The 21,848-nt window shown below is 44.7% G+C and overlaps 1 long non-coding RNA gene across 1 annotated transcript in view; it reads right to left on the reverse strand.

The window, feature by feature from the left end:
* Nucleotides 1–97: 97 nt before the first annotated feature.
* LOC121531350 overlaps nt 98–21,848 on the reverse strand; it is a 35,105-nt gene continuing 13,354 nt past the window's right edge. Inside the window, exons 2-3 of the long non-coding RNA XR_005994131.1 lie at nt 15,732–15,797; nt 98–330 (exon numbers count right to left, since the gene is read on the reverse strand). This is a non-coding gene — a long non-coding RNA (uncharacterized LOC121531350). The remainder of the gene's footprint in view (nt 331–15,731; nt 15,798–21,848) is intronic.

A 21,848-nucleotide genomic window follows, 5' to 3' on the forward strand; every position in this document is an offset into this window, starting at 1 on the left:
GGAGAGGAGAGGAGAGGAGAGGAGAGGAGAGGAGAGGAGAGGAGAAGGGAGAGGAGAGGAGAGGGAGAGGAGAGGAGAGGAGAGGAGAGGAGAGGAGAGGAGAGGAGAGGAGAGGGGGAGTAAGGTTAAGGATTAGGAGGAGTGAGGGGTTAGAGGTAAAGAGTATGGGTCAGGGGTGAGGGTTTAAAGCTAAGGGGTCAAGGGTCAAGGTGAGGTAGTTGTGAGGTGTGGTCGCAGTAACTGCTGGGTGTGTTTGAAGTCTATATAATGGTCAAGGAGAGTTCCACTGGACCATACATGGAAGAGCACAGAGTCTGGACATCAGACCTTCTAAAGGAGAGAAGAGAGAGAGAAAGAGAGAGTGAGGGGGGGGAACAGCAAGAGATCAGGCTAAACAACTAAAGCAGCCCTATGTATCTACTGTACAGGTGACAAACTCCATGTTTTCTGCTGGCCTCAAAGATGTTAGAGTTTTGGGAGAGTTATGTGAGAGTTTTGGGAGAGTTTTGGGGTATTGTTAACAAGAGCTGACAGTAATGTCTACTTCACAGCCAGTCAGACCATGACTAAAGGGATAGGAGACGGTTTGGAGAATGCTCCCCCCCCACCCCTCTTTCTCTGTCTCTCTCTCTCTTTCTCTCTCCCTCTCCACTTCTTTCCCTTTATCTCGTCCTCTTTCTGCCTCCCTCTCTTGCCCTCTTTCCCCAATCTCTCTCTACTGCAGCAAACTCTGTTACTCTTCCCACTGCGCAATACTGTGTGTGCATGTGTGTGTGTGCCTGTTTATGTGTGTGTGTATGTGTGTATGTATGCCTGTGGCTGTATCAGGATACGTCTGTTCAGATGGCATGCTGATATAGAAGCCCAGTGTTCTGATGTCTCCGCTCTGTGTGTGTGTGTGTGTGTGTGTGTGTCTGTATGTGTGTGTGCGACCGAGCTGATACTATCTCCTCAACTCCTCAACTAAAGCTCCCTCTCTGTCTCCCTAAGCCCAGACTATCTACCAAGCAGCAGAACTAGTACCACTGTCTCTTCACAACCAACAACCTAATGCCATTCCACTGAACCCCTTCAATAATGTTCATTCTACAACCAGGGCTAGAGAGAGAGGTGTTAACTATGTATGATCTGAGTACTGTCTTCAAAAACCAATCTGAACAGAGAGAGAGAGAGAGCGTGTGTGTGTGTGACGTGCATGCGTGCATGTGCATGAGTATGTGTGTGAGTGTGCGTGCATGAATGCATTTGTGTGAGTGTGTGTGTGTCAGCAGGTAGGAGGATGAAAGCTTCTCTGAGACAGAGTCAGCTCTGAGCTCTGATACTGCAAGAGGCTGTTGCTGTGTATACACTATAGTCTGAATCTAACACTGCTAGGTGTAACACACACTACTATCAATGTACTCCTTTTGTACTCTAGGTTCAGGTAGTCCCAAACAGTACACTCTGCTGAATGCTGGGTTAAAAACAACAAAATGTTGGTTATTTGGTAACCCAGCGCTGGGTAAATATTAGACAGAACACACACAGGGTTATTTTGACCCAGCCAGTTGGGTTGAGTGAATAACCCAACATGTTGGGTTGTTGGGATTACCCAAACATGGGTTAATTAACCATCAGCTATTTATTTTTAACTTTCATGCTGGGTTGACCCAGCAGCTGGGTCTTATCCTGTAGCTCACTTGGTAGAGCATGGTGCTTGCAACGCCTGGGTTGTGGGTTCGTTTCCCACGGGGGGCTAGTATGAAAAATGTATGCACTCACTAACTGTAAGTCGCTCTGGATAAGAGCATCTGCTAAACTGACAAAAAATGTAAAAATGTAATCCTTAGCTTATTATCAGGAGGCGTGTCTTATAAGGGGCGTTATAGTTATTTTCAGTAAATGTCTTTCATGTTCATCATGTTCAGTTTGTGTGCTGCAATTTTTTGGGGGGGATATCACATATACTAATATAATAAGATTATTTACTAGATGTATACTGAACAAAAATATTAATATGCAACATGCAACAATTTCAAAGATTTTACTGACTTACAGTTCATATAAGGAAATCAGTGAATTTAAATAAATTCATTAGGCCCTAATCTATGGATTTCACATGACTGGGAATACAGATATGCATCTGTTGGTCACAGATACCTTAAAAAAAAGTAGGGGTATGGATCAGAAAACCAGTCAATATCTGGTGTGATCACCATTTGCCTCATGCAGCGCGACACATCTCCTTCGCATAGAATTGATCAGGCTGTTGATTGTGGCCTGTTTAATGTTGTTCCACTCCTCTTCAATGGCTGTGTGAAGTTGCTGGATATTGGTGGGAACTGGAACACACTGTCATACATGTCGATCCAGAGCATCCCAAACATGCTCAATGGGTGACATGTATGGTAAGTACAGTATGCAGGCCATGGAAGAACTGGGACATTTTCAGGTTCCGGGAATTGTGTACAGATCCTTGCGACATGGGGCCATGCATTATCATGCCGAAACATGAGGTGATGGCGGTGGTTGAATGGCACGATGGTATCTCTGTGCATTCAAATTGCCATCGATAAAATGCAATTGTGTTCGTTGTCCGTAACTTTTGCCTGCCCATACCATAACCCCAATGCATCCATGGGACACTCTGTTCAAAACGTTGACATCAGCAAACTGCCCAACCACAAGATGCCATACACGTGGTCTGCGGATGTGAGGCTGGTTGGACATTCTGCCAAATTCTCTAAAACAACGTAGGAGGCAGCTTATGGTAAAGAAATTAACATTACATTATCTGACAACAGCTCTGGTGGACATTCCGGCAGTCAGCATGCAAATTGCACGCTCCCTCAAAACTTGAGACATCTGTGGCACTGTGTTGTGTGACAAAACAGCACATTTAAGAGTGGCCATTTATTGTCCCCAGCACAAGGTGCACCTGTGTAATGATCATGCTGTTTAATCAGCTTCTTGATATGCCACACCTGTCATGTGGATGGATTATTTTGGCAAAGGAGAAATGCTCACATACAGGGATGTAAACAAATTAGTGCCCAACATTTGTGTGAAATAAGCTTTTTGTGCATATAGAACATTTCTGGGATCTTTTATTTCAGCTCATGAAGCATGGGATCAACATTTTACATGTTCAATTTATACAATATATATACAAAAGTACAGTGCATTCGGAAAGTATTCAGACCCCTTGAGTATTTCCACATTTTGTTACGTTACAGCCCCCAATCAATCTACACACAATACCCCATAATGACAAAGCAAAAACATGTTTTTAGTAATTTCAGCAAATGTCTTAAAAATAAAAATAAACTGAATATAACATTTACATAAGTATTCAGACCATTTACACAGTACTTTGTTGAAGCACCTTTGGCAGCGATTACAGCCTTTAGTCTTCTTGGGTATGACGCTACAAGCTTGGCACACCTGTATTTGGGGAGTTTCTCCCATTGTTCTCTGCAGATCCTCTCAAGCTCTGTCAGGTTTGATGGGGAGCGTCGCTGCACATCTATTTTCAGGTCTCTCCAGAGATGTTCGATCGGGTTCAAGTAAGGGCTCTGGCTGAGCCACTCAAGGACATTCAGAGACTTGTCCCGAAGCCACTCCTGCGTTGTCTTGGCTGTGTGCTTAGGGTCGTTGTCCTGTTGAGGTCCTGAGCGCTCTGGAGCAGGTTTTCATCAAGAATCTCTCTTTCCCTCGAGGCTGACTAGTCTCCCAGTCCCTGCAGCTGAAAAACATCCCCACAGCATGATGCTGCCACCACCATGTTTCACCGTAGGGATGGTGCCAGGTTTCCTCCAGACGTGATGCTTGGCATTCAGGCCAAATAATTCAATCTTGGTTTCATCAGACCAGAGAATCTTGTTTCTCATTGTCTGAGAGTCCTTTAGGTGCCTTTTGGCAAAATCCAAGCGGGCTGTCATGTGCCTTTTACGGAGGAGTGGCTTCCATCTGGCCACTCTACCATAAAGGCCTGATCGGTAGAGTGCTGCAGAGATGGTTGTCCTTCTGGAAGGTTCGCCCATCTCCGCCTCACCTCCCTGACCAAGGCCCTTCACCCCCGTTTGCTCAGTTTGGCCGGGAGGCCAGCTCTAGGAAGAGTCTTGGTGGTTCCAAACTTCCTCCATTTAAGAATGAAGGAGGCCACTGTGTTCTTGGGGTACTTCAATGCTGCAGACATTTTTTGGTACCCTTCCCCAGATCTGTGCCTCGACACAATCCTGTCTCGGAGCTCAACGGACAATTATTTTGAGCTCATGGCTTGTTTTTTGTTCTGACGTGCACTGTCACCTGTGGGACCTTATATAGACAGGTTTGCTATTCCAAATCATGTCCAATCAATTGAATTTACCACAGGTGGACTCCTATCAATTTGTAGGAACATTTCAAGGATGATAAATGGAAACAGGATGCACCTGAGCTCAATTTTGAATCTCATAGCAAAGGGTCTGAATACTTATGGAAATAAGGTATTTTTGTTTTGTATTTTTAATAAATGTGCAAACATTTAAAAAATATATGTTTTCACTTTGTCATTATGGGGTATTGTGTGTAGATTGATGAGGGGGAAAAATAATTTAATCAATTTTAGAATTAGGCTGTAACGTAACAAAATGTGGAAAAAGGGAAAGGGTCTGAATACTTTCCAAATGCACTGTATGTGGACACACCTTCAAATTAGTGGATTCGGCTAATTCAGCCACACCCGTTGCTGACAGGTGTATAAAAACGAGCACAAAGCCATGCAATCTCCATAGACAAACATTGGCAGTAGAATGGCCTTACTGAAGAGCTCAGTGGCTTTCAACGTGGCACCGTCATAGGATGCTTCCCTGGTCAACTGTAAGTGCTGTTATTGTGAAGTGGAAACGTCTAGGGGGAACAACGGCTCAGCTGCGAAATGATAGGCCTCACAAGCTCACAGAACGGGACCGCCGAGTGCTGAAGCTCGTAGTGTGTAAAAATCGCCTGTCCTCGGTTGCAACACTCACTACCAAGTTCCAAACTGCCTCTGGAAGCAACGGCAGCACAATAACTGTTTGTCTGGAGCTTCATGAAATGGTTTTCCATCGCCGAGCGGCCGCACACAAGCCTAAGATCACCATGTGCAATGGCAAGCGCCGGCTGGAGTGGTGTAAAGCTGTGATGATTCACACTTCACTATCTGGCAGTCCGATGGACGAATCTGGGTTCAGCGGATGCCAGGAGAACGCTACCTGCCTGAATACATAGTGCCAACTGTAAAGTTTGGTGGAGGAGGAATAATGGTCTGGGGCTGTTTTTCATGGTTTGGGCTAGGCCCCTTTGTTCCAGTGAAGGGAAATGTTAACACTACAGCATATAATGACATTCTAGACAAATCTGTGCTTTCAACCTTTGGGTTGAATTGGAATGCCGACTGCGAGCTAGGACTAATCGCCCAACATCAGTACCCAACCTCACCTAATGCTCTTGTGGCTGAATGGAAGCAATTCCCCGCAGCAATGTTCCAACATCTAGTGGAAAGCCTTCCCAGAAGAGTGGAGGCTGTTATAGCAGCAAAGGGGGAACCAACTCCATATTAATGCTCATGATTTTGGAATGAGATATTCGACGTGCAGGTGTCCACATACTTTTGGTCATGTAGTGTATGTGTGGCGCCATGTTTGTTGACATCATACAATGCATTCTGGTTGTCACGTAACGTCTGTCAGACCAAAGATGTTATAAAAAACGAGGTGAAGGGATGAGACAGCCTATAGGGAGAAGGTCAGAGACCTGACAGTGTGGTGCCAGGACAACAACCTCTCCTTCAACATGAGCAAGACAAAGGAGATGATTGTGGACTACAGGAAAAGGAGGGCCGAACATGCCCCCATTCACATCGACGGGGCTGTAGTGGAGCGGGTCAAGAGTTTCAATTTCCTTGGTGTCCACATCACCAACAAACTATAATGATCCAAACACACCAAGAAAGTCATGAAGAGGGCACGACAACGCCTTTTCCCCCTCAGGAGACTGAAAAGATTTGGCATGGGTCCCCAGATCCTCAAAAAGTTATACAGCTGCACCATCAAGAGCAGAGGGTAGTGCGTACGACCCATTACATCACTGGGGCCAAGCTTCCTGCCATCCAGGACCTATATACTAGGCGGTGTCAGAGGAAGGCCCAAAAAATTGTCAAAGACTCCAGTCACCCAAGTCATAGACTGTTCTCTCTGCTACCGCACGGCAAGTGGTACCGGAGCGCCAAGTCTAGGTCCAAAAGTCTCCTTAACAGTTTCTACCCCCAAGCCATAAGACTGCTGAACAATTAATCAAATGGCCACCCAGACTATTTGCATAGTCACTTTACCCCTACCTACATGTACAAATTACCTCGACTAACCTATATCCCCGCACATTGACTCGGTACCGACATCCCCTGTATATAGCCTCATTATTTTTTAAATTTTTTTAATTTTTACTTTAGTTTATTTAGTAAATCTTTTCTTAACTCTATTTTCTTAAAACTGTATTGTTGGTTAAGGGCTTGTAAGTAAGCATTTCACAGTAAGGTCTACACATGTTGTATTCGGCACATGTGACAAGTAACATTTTATTTTATTTGACATTTTATTTGAAATAGACAGATCCTCAGGTGGGTGGGGCATGCGCATTGCTACAATAAGCCTAATTGAAGCTTCATAACTGTGAGTGTTCAACCGTAACATGTGATAACAATGCAAGAGAACAGATTAACAGGAATTACATTTACTCTCACAGCTGGCCAAAAATAAATATCTGAAAGCCACACCCATATTAAGCTACGCCTTCAGTCTTCTGATCTGACCCACTGTGTAATATCTCAATAACTCAGCACCAATAACCCAACATTAACAACCCAACATTGCTCTTTAAAAACCTCTTGAACGATAAGGCAACATTTTGATTTCTGCCTAAATAGACATATCCAAACGTAATTATTTTTCATCAGATGGCCATAAACAAGAACTGGTAATGTAGCATCGTTTTAAAAAGGTCTGGAAGTCACCTTTCTGGTAATAAAAAATAAAAAAATTGCTGAGATGTACTCACTTTTGAGGACACAAGCTCAAGTACATAGTACTAAATATTATGAAAATATGAAAAATCACATATGATGTTTTTCCTATTCAACAAAAGTGGGGCAATAGGGCTTGAAATGACTGAAATGCTTTCTAAATATAGTAACAATCACATTTTTACTTATTATAAAAATTCACATTTCTTATTACTGTAAAATAAATATGATCATACTTAGTGACAGTACAATATTGGCACTATTTCTTATAACTGACGACAGATAATTCTCTCCTAAACTTCCACTGAGCGGCGCAAAGACACCACTCAAATGTGTGCAGACTCATTACAACTTCAGCTTGAAGCACAAAGTGATTTTGTCCATCTTTCACCAAGAGAAAGTGGTCTTGTTTCAATTCCATTAAATTATTTAGAATTTTTTCATGTTGAGAGCTCTAAATCCGTTTGAGAATATGACAGCAAGATTCGCTAGACTTTCACCGTTCATATGCCGTCTCCCAGGCTGGGCTCACTCGCTCAGAGGAAGAGAACATTGATTATTTGTCTGGATAGGCCAGAGAATGTGACACGTCACTCCCTATGCAAATGTAGGGTCTGAAACCTGACACTTCAAGTCAGCTCCGCAGAGAGAGTGGAAGCAGAGAGCGGACAGATTAGGCTTTCTGGCACTATAAGGCCCGGGACCCTACAGCATTCACAGAGCGCTTTGCACACCAAAATGTCAGTCGGAACCGGTCCAGAACCGCTCAAAGTCCCCCATATGGGGGACTTTACATCTAAGAGATTTTAAAGAAAACAACCCAACTAAGTGACCCAATGCCTGCAACCCAGCAGTTGGGTCATCCAAACAATCCAGCATTTTCATTACTGTAGGTTGTCTTATCAATAAGATCCTCCTGCAACTATTTGAGAAATGTATCCCCCACTAGGGTCTGTGTTAATAAATGATTCACCCATGCTCTTCCAAGCTGACGTCACACCCCAAGGAAAGGTGTGTGTGTGTGAAAAAAAAAGAAGTGCCCAGAGTCATCTTTATGATCGATTGACCAACCAAACTATAAACTATTTTATTCCTAGATAAGTTCTCATTCTACAGAAGAGTAACCTCATAAAAATAACATGAAAATACTGTCCTGAGAGTGAGGTCCCCACTTTTCATCTCTCTCTTTCCATCTCTCTCTCCCCCTCTCTCCCCCTCTTTCGATTCATCTCTCCCCTCCTCTCTCTCCCCCTCTCTCTCCATCTCTCTCTTTCTCTACCCACCCTCTCTCTCTGTCTCTCTCGCTCTCTTTTTATCTCTCTCTGTAAGTCACAGCCCTTCAGCACAACACTGTAATTAACTTGGTTGGCCAGCATTTTGATGAGCGCCCAGCGCAATGTTATCTGTGTGTTTGTGGTGTGTGTGTGTGTATGTGTGCTTTGGGTGCAGATAGCGTTTGAGACTAGCAGCCGTTCCACCCAGGGCCTTTCTTTAACAGCATGTGTGACAGGTTAAAGGACATATTCATAGTCTGTTATACACTAAAAAGTATTAGTAAGTTCATGGTATGTAAGGATCTTAAAATATCTAAGGTTAAAAAGAGAATGCATCCAGTACTAGTTCATAGAGATTGATAAAATGCATAAATGTGTTTAAAATCCGTCAAGAGTCAAAGGGTTAATATTGTAAGAGGAATGTGTAAATGTTATATTGACTACTTTATTTTGTGGTGCCTAATTTAAGGGTAAAAGTGTTCATCTGTGATCTACTAAATGCTCTTAATCTATGAGCCTGAGATCGATTGCTCTGGTCTCCACCCAACTTCCTGGGGGAATCGCGGTCTTTTTCTCATTACACTAAATTTGTCAGTGAGGAAACATAACTGCGTCACGTTCGTGATTATTTCTTCCCTTTTTCAGGTACGTTATTGATATGAAACGAGTTAATTTGAATGTAATAACTTGCTAACCTGTGAAGAGAGTTTAAGGTATGTGTTAGTAACATCTTGAGGAAGTTAGAGTTAAGTTGAAGAGAGTTATTAGGTGCGTGTGTGACTGTAATCTGCTTGGTTGCAGCGATAGCTTCGTACTGAGAGTAGCTGCCATTTTATGCTAATTGTGAATGAATATGTGCGTTGTTAATATAATATTTGGGGTTATTTGTATAATGTGTTTCGAATACTTTGTTGACATGGTTGATAAATGTAGTTATGGGTTACTGAGCTAAAATTACTTTGTGTTTGACAGTTATATTGAAACATTTGTATATGTTTTAGTGAATTACAGTTTATGCTGTTGTGACTTGAATAAGCTTTGTACCCTACAAATCTCTGGTTCCTGTAGATCTGTTGTTCTGTAAAATGTGGTATTTTTGTAAAATCATTACACTAAATTTGTCAGTGAGGAAACATAACTGCGTCACGTTCGTGATTATTTCTTCCCTTTTTCAGGGGTGTAACATTTTGGAGGCTCCGCTGAGATTGCTGCTCAGATGTCCGGCTTCCACATCCTGGTCGCTGAATTCCGAGCCAGCTAAATCCCTACATAACAACCCAGGCAGGCTGCAGTGAGGAAAGTGTTGCTGTTCGAGGGGAGCTGGAAGTTGGGGGGTTAAGTACGTGTCAACTGAGGCCGTTGAGAGACCATCAGAGACAGTAAGGACCATCTAATTCAGAGTCAACTCCTGCACAGTAAAGGTTCCTCCTGTCCTGTCAACATGACAACCGCCTTGGAAGAACTACAGGAAGAGGTAGTAGGAGAATTGCACACCCTGACTAAAGACAAGTTACTAGACGTATGTGATTTCCTTGACATATCAGGCGAACAGAGAAGAGATGTTCAAGACAAATCCCGCATATCACTGATGACTCACATTATGATGTTCCTTGAAAGAGAGGAAGTTGCAGAGTTAGAAGATGGCGGCATGTCGGAATTATTGTTACTTAAAGACAAAATGACAGAGATGATCAGTGGCATAGATAGCAAGACAGGGCAAACTGACCATGATATTGAAACAGCCAGAACACATCACAGAATAGAGGGACTGAGAACTGTAACCCCACAACAAGGGGGTGGGAACTGAGCAGAGTACTGCAGACCAAGCCAGTGATTCTCTGCGCCAGCCCCAACCCCCTGCCCATCTTCAGAGGAGCATGCAGCTCTCACCCAGTGCACAGCCCGGCTCATACTGGCGCAAAGAGTTAAAAATTTCTGGTCAGATAGGTGAACCGGGCCAGAAAGATAAACTGACTTTTTCCAGCCTTGCCCATCAGATTGAGAATGGACTTAACAGAGGCTATCCTGAGGTAGAAATAGTAGACGCAGTAATCAGGGCTATTTCTCCAGGCTCACAGCTACGCAGCTACTTGGAAGGTAAACCCCAGCTAACTCTTCCCACACTTAGATGCATCCTGCGTTCCCACTTCCAAGAGAAGAGTGCAACAGAGCTTTACAAACAGCTAGCTTCAGAAGCACAGCATAGCAAGGAGACCCCTCAAAGCTTCCTGATGCGCGTCTTAGATTTGAGGCAGAAAGTACTATTTGCGTCCCAGGAGTCAGAATCAGGGCTTAAGTATGACCCTGCTCTAGTCCAGCGCATGTGTTTACACACAGTCCTTACAGGTCTCCAGAGTGACAGTATCAGGATAGACATGCAGCCTCTCCTGCTTGATAGCGAAACATCAGATGAGGTTTTGCTAGAGAAGCTTAACATTGCTTGTGCTAATGAGATAGAAAGACGAAACAAAAAGCGTTTTAATGCCCCACAGCCTGCTACAACTGTAAGTGTAGTTCAGTTAGAAGATACGCCATCTGCAAAGTGTCCTGTGAAGGAAGCCAAAGCTAAGATACCCGCAGAACTGTTAACAGAGTTAGCTGAACTTAAGACAGGTGTAGCTTCCTAAAAGGTCTCAGTGCAGAGATTGCTCAGATTAAGGAGACATTACAGCAGCCTATGTTTCAGTCATCGCCTTATGCCCATGCCCCACTTCCAGTTAGGGAGGCCAGATAGGGACCCCCAGCCACCTGTTTCCCAGCAGCAGTATTACAGCAACTACAGTCAGCCCCAAGCACCTGACCCTGCGCAGTATCAATATGCACCTAACCTGTATACCAACCGCTCTGCTCAAGCTCCAAGGGGAGGTGTTTTGTCTGCCAGCAGGCCAGAACAGATGCACGCTGCACACACTGCTTCCGATGTGGGAGTGGAGAACATTTTCAAGCTGGATGTAAAATCCGGGAGTCAGACCATCCAAAGAGGCCCCTTTAAACGGGGAAGGGTTACCGCTGAGGGACAAGTGTTAACCATAGCTACCAAAAAGTCCCAGAAATGTGCAAATTGTGCCAGAGAAGAGTCATTTGAGAACCTGAAACAATGTTCATCATGTAAAGAGACACTGTACTGTTCCAAAGGATGTCAAAACCAACATTGGACTAAACATAAGGAAAAATGCACTCACCTGAAAATTGACTCTACCTGTGAAAAGCTTTCCTGTACAGAAGAAAATGCCCACTCTTTACCATCCCTAGCTCAAGGTTGCCACCCCCATAAGGTCACCTCGCTAGTCGGTAGACAGTGCCTTGTTGAGTGTCACCTGAATCGCCACCACCTCCAAGCTCTATGGGACACAGGCTCTCAGGTATCGGTCATTGATGAACGATGGAAAGCGGAATCTCTCCCAAACGCAAGGCTGAGGGATGTTTCAGAAATTCTGGACTCACCTGATGATCTAAGATTGACGGCAGCAAATGGGACTGAAATGCCGTACCTGGGATGGATTGAAACAACTTTTCGGCTAGCCTCTGAAACTGACCAAACGAAGGAACTGATCATCCCAGTGCTGGTAATGAAAGGCTGTCACCTATCTCATCCCATCATAGGTTTCAATGTTATTGAGCACATCCTGACAAGGACCGAAAAGACTAAACGGTACAGTACAGTGAAAAAAGCTTTCCCAAGCCTCAAAAGAAATAAGGTTAGGGCTTTTATACAGGCTGTTAGCGCAGAACAGACAGATGAATACGCAGTGAAAACCAAGAAAGAGAAGGTTGCTGTACCAAAACACAGTAGCATTCAGATTGAGTGCCGGGTAGCTTCCCAGCCTTTCAAAGACGACATGACAATGCTTTTCCAGCCAGACCTGAACCCGCAGTGGCCAGATGAACTTGAGTTCTTTGACACACTAGTCAGAGTTAAGAAAGGTGTCTTTCCAGTTGTCATGCTGGATGTCTCTAACCCCACTGACCACGACATTGCCCTGCTAGGACGCACCATAATCGGTACAGTACAAACCATTATGACTGTGTTACCTGCCCAAGTCTTTGAAAAAGCTGTCACCCCAGCCACAGTGAATCACACTAGTGTTCAAACTCCATGTACTGCTACTGAACAGTGGGATCCACCAGTAGGTTTAAGTCACCTAACCGAAGAACAGAGAGAGGTTGTTAGGAAAATGCTTAGAGAAGAGTGTCACTCCTTCTCCAGATCAGACAATGACATTGGCTGCATTGAACGATTGAAAATGACTATTTCTCTAAAGGACTCTGAACCAGTCAAGCGCACATACATGTCAGTGCCCAGGCCACTGTATCAGGAGATGAAGGGTTACCTTCATGACCTCATGCCCAGGGTTGGGTTAGGAAGTCAAACTCTTCATATTCTTCACCTGTCGTGTGTGTTAGGAAGAAGGACGGGACCCTCCGGTTGTGTATAGATTACAGAGACCTGAACAGAAAGACACATCCCGACCGCCAGCCCATCCCTGGGGTCCAGAACAACACCCTACCACCCGATGGGGAACGGTCAAGTGGAACGAATGAACAGAACATTGTTGCAAATGCTAAAGACACTAACTGAGACACAAAAGTCAAACTGGAAGGAGTCTCTAAACAAACTGGTTTATGCCTATAACTGCACCCGTTGCGAAGTGACTGGCTATTCACCATTTTATCTTCTGTTTGGGAGATCACCCAGGCTTCCAGTTGATATGTTCTTTGGATTGTGCACAGAGGCAGGTTCCAGTAACCAGCGAGACTACGTGGAGAACTGGAAACGAGGAATGGAAGAAGCATACGCCATTGCAAAAGAAAATGCTCAGAAAGCTGCTGAAAGAAGTAAGAAGTACTATGACACTAAAGTTAGGAGTTCAGTGCTACAGCCTGGCGAGCGAGTTCTGATTAAAAACCTGACACCAAGAGGAGGACCAGGCAAACTCCGTAACTATTGGGAAGATCAAATTCACACAGTAGTGAGACAAATGGGTTCAGACCTGCCGATTTATGAGTTGAGACCAGAAAAGGGGTAGGGGACGCTCCCGGGTCCTGCACAGAAACCTGCTCATGTCCTGTGACCACTTACCTTTTGAGAGACAACCAGAAATGACTAAAGATGACAAAAGTAAGAAAAAGAGACATCAGCCTGGATCACAGCCTCTAGATTCTGATGAAGACAGCGGGGATGAATATGACCTTCATCATGAGCCGCTACAGGTCCCCACATCTCCTACAGTACCTGAGAGGTATGCTGAACCAGCGAGAGAGTCGGAAAACAGGCCCCCACCAGTGAAACAAACAGTTGCGGTGCCAGTTCCTGATATGCTACCAGCACAGCCGCTTGTTGAAAATCAGCTGGAGGAGAAAACAACAGTTAAAGAACTGCCTGCTGAGGAGATGAACTTGCCTGCTGAAAATGTGCTGGATGATCGTCCACTAAGTGCCTTTCCTTCATTAACTGCTGCTGCTGAACCTGAGGAACCAGCTTACCAGCTGCCACAAAGAGAGAGACACCCTCCAAGACGTATCACCTATGATCAGCTTGGTATCCCTTCCTGCTACAGTATACAGCCACAGCCACAGTTGTTCCCTGTCTACCCTGCACCAGGACTGGTTCCATGGCTGCCATCACTACAGCGATATTACCTTCAGCCACCCTACATGTATGGACTTCAGCAAACTTGAGGCCACAGACAGAGTTGACATGTTTGACCATGGACTACTGACTGATTTCACAGACTTTCACGAGACAATTAGCAGACTATGCATAGAGATCATTAAAACTGATGGACTGTTGACAATAGTATGAGAAAAGACTGCTTATGGACTGTTTATACAGCTGGTCAACAGATATGGACTGTGAATATAACTTCTTGGTTCTATTTGAACTGTGAACTTTGACCTCTGCTCAAGGACTATCTTACAGAAGAGGATTTTCTACGTCCAGTGCTTATAGACTGTTTAAGAAGATAATGTTGGTAATGTTGGGACAACATTTATTTTGTCGGGAGAGTGTGACAGGTTAAAGGACATATTCATAGCCTGTTATACACTAAAAAGTATTAGTAAGTTCATGGTATGTAAGGATCTTAAAATATCTAAGGTTAAAAAGAGAATGCATCCAGTACTAGTTCATAGAGATTGATAAAATGCATAAATGTGTTTAAAATCCGTCAAGAGTCAAAGGGTTAATATTGTAAGAGGAATGTGTAAATGTTATATTGACTACTTTATTTTGTGGTGCCTAATTTAAGGGTAAAAGTGTTCATCTGTGATCTACTAAATGCTCTTAATCTATGAGCCTGAGATCGATTGCTCTGGTCTCCACCCAACTTCCTGGGGGAATCGCGGTCTTTTTCTCATTACACTAAATTTGTCAGTGAGGAAACATAACTGCGTCACGTTCGTGATTATTTCTTCCCTTTTTCAGGTACGTTATTGATATGAAACGAGTTAATTTGAATGTAATAACTTGCTAACCTGTGAAGAGAGTTTAAGGTATGTGTTAGTAACATCTTGAGGAAGTTAGAGTTAAGTTGAAGAGAGTTATTAGGTGCGTGTGTGACTGTAATCTGCTTGGTTGCAGCGATAGCTTCGTACTGAGAGTAGCTGCCATTTTATGCTAATTGTGAATGAATATGTGCGTTGTTAATATAATATTTGGGGTTATTTGTATAATGTGTTTCGAATACTTTGTTGACATGGTTGATAAATGTAGTTATGGGTTACTGAGCTAAAATTACTTTGTGTTTGACAGTTATATTGAAACATTTGTATATGTTTTAGTGAATTACAGTTTATGCTGTTGTGACTTGAATAAGCTTTGTACCCTACAAATCTCTGGTTCCTGTAGATCTGTTGTTCTGTAAAATGTGGTATTTTTGTAAAATCATTACACTAAATTTGTCAGTGAGGAAACATAACTGCGTCACGTTCGTGATTATTTCTTCCCTTTTTCAGGGGTGTAACAGCATGCTGTAATCTAATTGCCAACTCATAAAATCAATTTTCAACTGATGAGCCAAATAATAATATCTTCAAACATTCTTATACTAAACACACGCGTGCATGCACACACACACACTGCATTCTTACGCTAGCCAGCTCTACCATTTCAGCATCTTCAGAAAATGAATATTCACCTTGTGGTAACCTCTTAGAGAGAATCAGCTGCATGTTAATGATAACTTAGCTTCTACATATCATCTCCAGAACTAATTAAGCCTATAGCAAACTTGGTGTAGTTATTGTGGCCATTTATGCATCACATGTAACACACATCCATATGCACATTTTAAAATTACAGTAACCCTCTAAAACATTTGGCTAGCTTATGATGACAGGTATTTGATTACTAATCTTGTGCTGTGTTCCATTGAGAATGGAGGTTATGGTGTTTGAATACATCACCTTAACATTCCCTCCTAAATAGTGCAGTATCTTACCTGACAAGAATCAGACAAGCCAAAGAGCTGCTGGGTCATGGTACATAGCTACATCCCCAGGGTAACCTACAGAGAGAGGGAGATAGAGGATGAGGAGAGAGTTGGGGGGTTAGACAGAGAATTGGTCACCAAACAATGTTTAGGGCCACGCACACACGGACACACGCACACGGACACACGCACACACACGCATGCACACACACACAAGTTAGTCTTAGTTACATGGTTCAGAAATTGGACCAGGAGAAAAAGAGTAAAGGGAAAATGAATAAAGGGTAAAGACGGAGAGTAGCAGACCTCTATCCTGATGGAGCCTGTTAGTGAGTGACAGAGAGACTAATCATGACCTGAAGTTACAGTACACAGTTCAATCACCTTCTAGATGATATTTTGCTCTCCTCTCCTCCCTCTATCACTATGCTCTTGCTTTCCCTCCTTTCTTTCCTCAAGCTGTGACTCTGTTACAAGCACAAGACAATAGATATTCCATTCTAGTCAAATGTGTGCTCTGCTCACACCTACTTCCAATGAGTAAAACACTTTGTCTCAGCGCAGCGCAGGGGGACACTAAGAGACTAGCAAAACAACAAAATATATTTAGTTATATATTTTGTCATATTTTGTTATATTTAGTCAGCTTCACACAAATGTGAACCCAGCTTTTCTCCCATCTCCCCTTCCCCCTATCTCTCCCCTCCCTCTCTAACAGGCAGGGATGTTGTTGATGACACGTACCCTGCAGAGAGAGAACATGCAGGGTCGATGGAGCACAGTACTCACCCCACTCTGCACTGTGTGCGTGTGTGTGTGTGTGTGTTCTGTGTTTATCTGTATCTCTATGTGTGAAAAAGCTCCACCATTGGAGCAGATCTCTCAGTGAGAGAGCTAACAGACCTCTCATTACAGGGTCACACACTAGCAGACCATTTCTTTGTTTCCCTTTCTTTCTGTGTGCATCCCTCTCTACTTTACTCTCTCTATGTCTCTCCATCTCTCTATGAAGCAGATACATAAACAGTTCACACCATGTGGTATATTTAATAGAAAACCTCAAAAATAATTTGTGCCATGTGTGTGTGTGTGTGTGTGTGTGTGTGTGTGTGTGTGTGTGTGTGTGTGTGTGTGTGTGTGTGTGTGTGTGTGTGTGTGTGTGTGTGTGTGTGTGGGTGTGGGTGTGGGTGTGGGTGTGGGTGTGGGTGTGTGTGTGTGTTTAGGTTTGGTGTTCCAGACACACTCCTGCCTGTGTATTGGGTGAGATGGACAGTTCATTCATTATTTACAGAGTGTGTTTTAGGGAGGAAAGACTGTCGATCCGTAAATAGGACAGAGAGGTACAGCTACACACACCCCTAAAATGATTCAACACCAACCCATCCACCCTGGTCTAAAGACTCTAGGAGTAGCTCAGTAAGCTCAGTAACGCAGTTTAACCTAGCGGTTAAGAGCATTGGTCCAGTAAATGAAAAGTCACTGGTTCAAATCCCTGAGACAACTAGGTGAAATATCTGTCAATGTGCCTTAATTGGCACCCTAATTGCTTTGGATAAGAGTGTCTGCTAAATGACTAAAATGTAAAAATGTAGCTAAATGTCCAGACCAGCCATGTGCTGTCCTTAGCAGCCCCATTCAGAATCAAGATACACTACATGGTCAAAAGTATGTGCTCGTCAAACATCTCATTCCAAAATCATGGGCATTAATATGGAGTTGGTCCCCCCTTTGCTGCTATAACAGCCTCCACTCTTCTGGGAAGGTTTTCCACTAGATGTTGGAACATTGCTGCGGGGACTTGCTTCCATTCAGCCACAGGAGCATTAGTGAGGTCCGGCGATTAGGCCTGGCTCGCAGTCGGCATTAGAATTTATCCCAAAGGTGTTCGATGGGGTTGAGGTCAGAGCTCTGTGCAGGCCAGTCAAGTTCTTCCACACTGATCTCGACAAACCATTTCTGTATGGACCTCGCTTTGTGCACAGGGGCATTGTCATTCTGAAACAGGAAAGGGCCTTCCACAAACTGTTGCCACAAAGTTGGAAGCACAGAATCGTCTAGAATGTCATTGTATGCTGTAGCGTTAAGATTTCCCTACACTGGAACTAAGGGGCCTAGCCCGAACCATGGAAAACAGCCCCAAACTATTATTCCTCCTCCACCAAACTTTACAGTTGGCACTATGCATTCGGGCAGGTAGTGTTCTCCTGGCATCCGCCAAACCCAGATTGGTCCGTCGGACTGCGAGATGGTGAAGCATGATTCATCACTCCAGAGAAGAGAGCTTTACACCACTCCAGCCGATGCTTGGCATTGCACATGGTGATCTTAGGCTTGTGTGCGGCTGCTCGGCCATGGATACCCATGTCATGAAGCTCTTGAAATGTTCCGTATTGACTGACCTTCATGTCTTAAAGTAATGATGGACTGTTGTTTCTCTTTGCTTATTTGAGCTGTTCTTGCCATAATATGGACTTGGTCTTTTACCAAATAGGGATATATTCTGTATACCCCCCCCTACCTTGTCACAACACAACTGATTGGATCAAACACATTAAGAAGGAAAGAAATTCCACAAATTAACTTTTAAGAAGGCACACCTGTTAATTGAAATGCATTCCAGGTGACTACCTCATGAAGCTGGTTGAGAGAATGCCAAGACTGTGCAAAGCTGTCATCAAAGCAAAGGGTGGCTATTTGAAGAATCTGAAATATAAAATATATTTTGATTTGTTTAACACTTTCTTGGTTATTACATGATTCCATATGTGTTATTTCATAGTGTTGATGTCTTCACTATTATTCTACCATGTAGAAAATTGTAAAAATAAAGACAAACCCTTGAATGAGTAGGTGTTCTAAAACTTTTGAACAGTAGTGTAAATCATTAATTGACGTCAATGGGAGACTTGGGAAGAGGAATGGTAGGAAATGTGGGTTAAGCGCATGAATCTCAAGTCATAATACTGTCTTAAGAGAGTTGTGATTGCAAGTGAACCAAAACAATGCAGATCTGCAGACCAAATCAACCCAAAGCTGGCTTGGCTTTCAGCAACGGGTCAGACTATTGACTATAGATCTAGTGACTCGATGGTAGAAACACCTCTGCCACTACTACTACTACTGATGCAATACCAGTGCAGTATGTCATCAGATCTGTCTAATAAGGATTAATAGTTATAATGCACATCATTTATCACTATTTACCAATCGTAATCAATAATCCATCATGTGTGCTGTGGTCCTTAACGCCCTGCTGACCCCGACACAGAGCAGGGCTTATTAGAGTAACGATCAGGCCGCACAGTCAGCGCACTGCGGGTCACAGGTCACAGCCAGAGAATTATAAGTCATAGAATGGAATCAGCTCTAACATCCATACCCCATCACCGTCAACCAGTGGTGCAATTATAGTCCTATTTGGATTTATGAGTAGTAATTATATAGTTGGGGTTGCCAACATGTACATGGTTTTCCCTCTATATTAGTGTAAGAATTGTTTTTATTAGATGTAGTAGCACTTTGCGCAGTCAGGACACTGACTGTGTGACGGGTTCAGTCCTGGGGTGAGAGGAAGGGGGGTTGGTGGCAGGAGAGGAGAAATGTTGTTGGCTATTACTGTATGCTAATCTCCAAGATAAATTGCCTGCTAGTGCCCCTGGCTGTTTGTGTGTGTGTGTGTGTGTGTGTGTGTGTGTGTGTGTGTGTGTGTGTGTGTGTGTGTGTGTGTGTGTGTGTGTGTGTGTGTGTGTGTGTGTGTCAGTGTTAATTTTGTAAACAAAACTAAAATAGTCGTCAAATACTTATTTTTCAGTGCCAATTGACGAGACTATAACTATAATTATATTAATTTCAGTTGACTAAAATGAGACAGGATGAAATTACTGTATCTCTGTGACTAAAATCTGGCTACTAAATGGACTGGACAACAGTTTTTGGAGTGATTAACCACGTTTCCATCCACAGTTTTTATGTGACTAAAGTCATACCGTATAAAAAAAATCATGACAGCTGTGATGGAAACGGGAAGTTTTATAAATGCAGACAGATAATTTTTTCGTTCGACATGGTGGAATCTTTTTTGTCTGTAAAATTCATTATGCGAGAAATGGCAGTGGAAATGCCAAGACCATAGTAGACACATTTGCTATTAAACGCAACAGTTCGTGACAAAACTATCGGTTGAGCTGAAAATGTGATGGAAACACATTGAACATTAGATTTTATTCGGTACATGAAAACGTAAACGAAAAAGTGAATTTTGTGTGCACTATGTCACCACGCACTGATTTCTATCCACAACAAGTCAGTATTGTGGAAACACACCACTGGTGGGAAAATTCATATTTTTCCTTCATGTGGATGTTAGAATATTCTCATGAAAATATGTTGCCAATTGGATGGAAACCTAGCTAATGAGAGCTTTTCAGTGATAAGCACAAATTAATATTAGCAGAACAGATGCGATTATTGTCACACCCTGGTTCTGGGGACTCTATATGTTGAGCCAGGGTGTGTAGATTCTATGTGTTTTGTGTTCTATGTTAATTATCTAGTTGTTCTATTTCTATGTTGGCCAGAGTGGTTCTCAATCAGAGGCAACGAGTGTCAGCTGTTGCTGGTTGTCTCTGATTGGGAACCACATTTAGACAGGCTGTTTTCCCACAGTAGTTGTGGGATCTTGTTCCGTGTTGGTTGTGTTATACCTAGGACGTCACGTTATCGTTTGTTGTTTTGTTTATCGTGTGATACTTAATAAAGTAAAGTATGTTCGCTCATCACGCTGCGCCTTGGTCCTCCTCTGTTCCCGACGATCGTGACAGAAGATCCCACCATACCAGGACCAAGCAGCGTGTCCAGGAACACACGCAGGAGGTAACTCTAGTGGATGTCCTCCTCGGTTGGGGGCAGATTACGGAGGAGGAGGCCGTCCGGTACCGGAAGGCTATGAAGGGGGAGACCCAGGCAGGAGAGGAGCAACGGCGTCAACAGTGTTGTCGGCGGACGGACGAGAGGCAACCCCAAAATATTTTTAGGGGGGGCACACGGCATGGGCGACGGGGCAGCAGGAGGCAGCTACAGGGCGTATTGGGAGGTTAGGTGAGGAGGCCACCAGGTTAAGGGGGCTATTGGTCCAGAGGGAGCAGGAGTTAGTGGTTCAGAGGGAGGAGCTACTGGAGGCGATAAGGGAGAAGGAGAAAGTAGAGGCACGGCGAGAGGAACTGTGTAGGCAGCTGAGGCAGCGGAGGGTTATGAAGAAACCCAGTCCCGCTCCTCACACCAAGCAAGTGGTGTGTGTCACCAGTCCGGTCCGGCCCATTCCTGCTCCCTGCACTAAGTTGATGGTGCGCGTCGCCAGCCCGGCCCGACCTGTTCCTGCCCCTCGCACCAAGCCTACGGTGCGCATCGCCAGCCCGGCCCGGCCTGTTCCTGCTCCCCGCACCAAGCCTACGGTGCGCGTCGCCAGCCCGGCCCGGCCTGTTCCTGCTCCCCGCACCAAGCTAATGGTGCGTGTCGCCAGCCCGGTACGGCCCATTCCTGCCCCTCGCACCAAGCCTACGGTGCGCGTCGCCAGCCCGGCCCGGCCTGTTCCTGCTCCTCGCACCAAGCCTACGGTGCGCGTCGCCAGCCCGGCCCGGCCTGTTCCTGCTCCCCGCACCAAGCTAATGGTGCGCGTCGCCAGCCCGGCCCGGCCTGTTCCTGCCCCTCGCACCAAGCCTACGGTGCGCGGCCGCCAGGCCGGCCCGGCCTGTTCCTGCTCCCCGCACCAAGCTAATGGTGCGCGTCGCCAGCCCGGCCCAGCCTGTTCCTGCCCTCGCACCAAGCCTACGGTGCGCGTCGCCAGCCCGGCCCGGCCTGTTCCTGCTCCCCGCACCAAGCTAATGGTGCGCGTCGCCAGCCCGGCCCGGCCTGTTCCTGCTCCCCGCACCAAGCCTACGGTGCGCGTCGCCAGCCCGGCCCGCCCTGTTCCTGCCACTCGCACTAAGCCAGGGGTGCGAGTCGTCAGCCCGGTACGGCCCGTTCCTGCTCCACACACCAAGCCAGGGGTGCGCATCGTCAGCCCGGTCCGGCCCGTTGCTGCTCCATGCACCAAGCCAGGGGTGCGCGTCGTCAGCCCGGTCCGGCCCG

Source organism: Coregonus clupeaformis, chromosome 19 (genome assembly GCF_020615455.1).
Source record: "Coregonus clupeaformis isolate EN_2021a chromosome 19, ASM2061545v1, whole genome shotgun sequence".
Taxonomy (NCBI): Eukaryota; Metazoa; Chordata; class Actinopteri; order Salmoniformes; family Salmonidae; genus Coregonus; species Coregonus clupeaformis.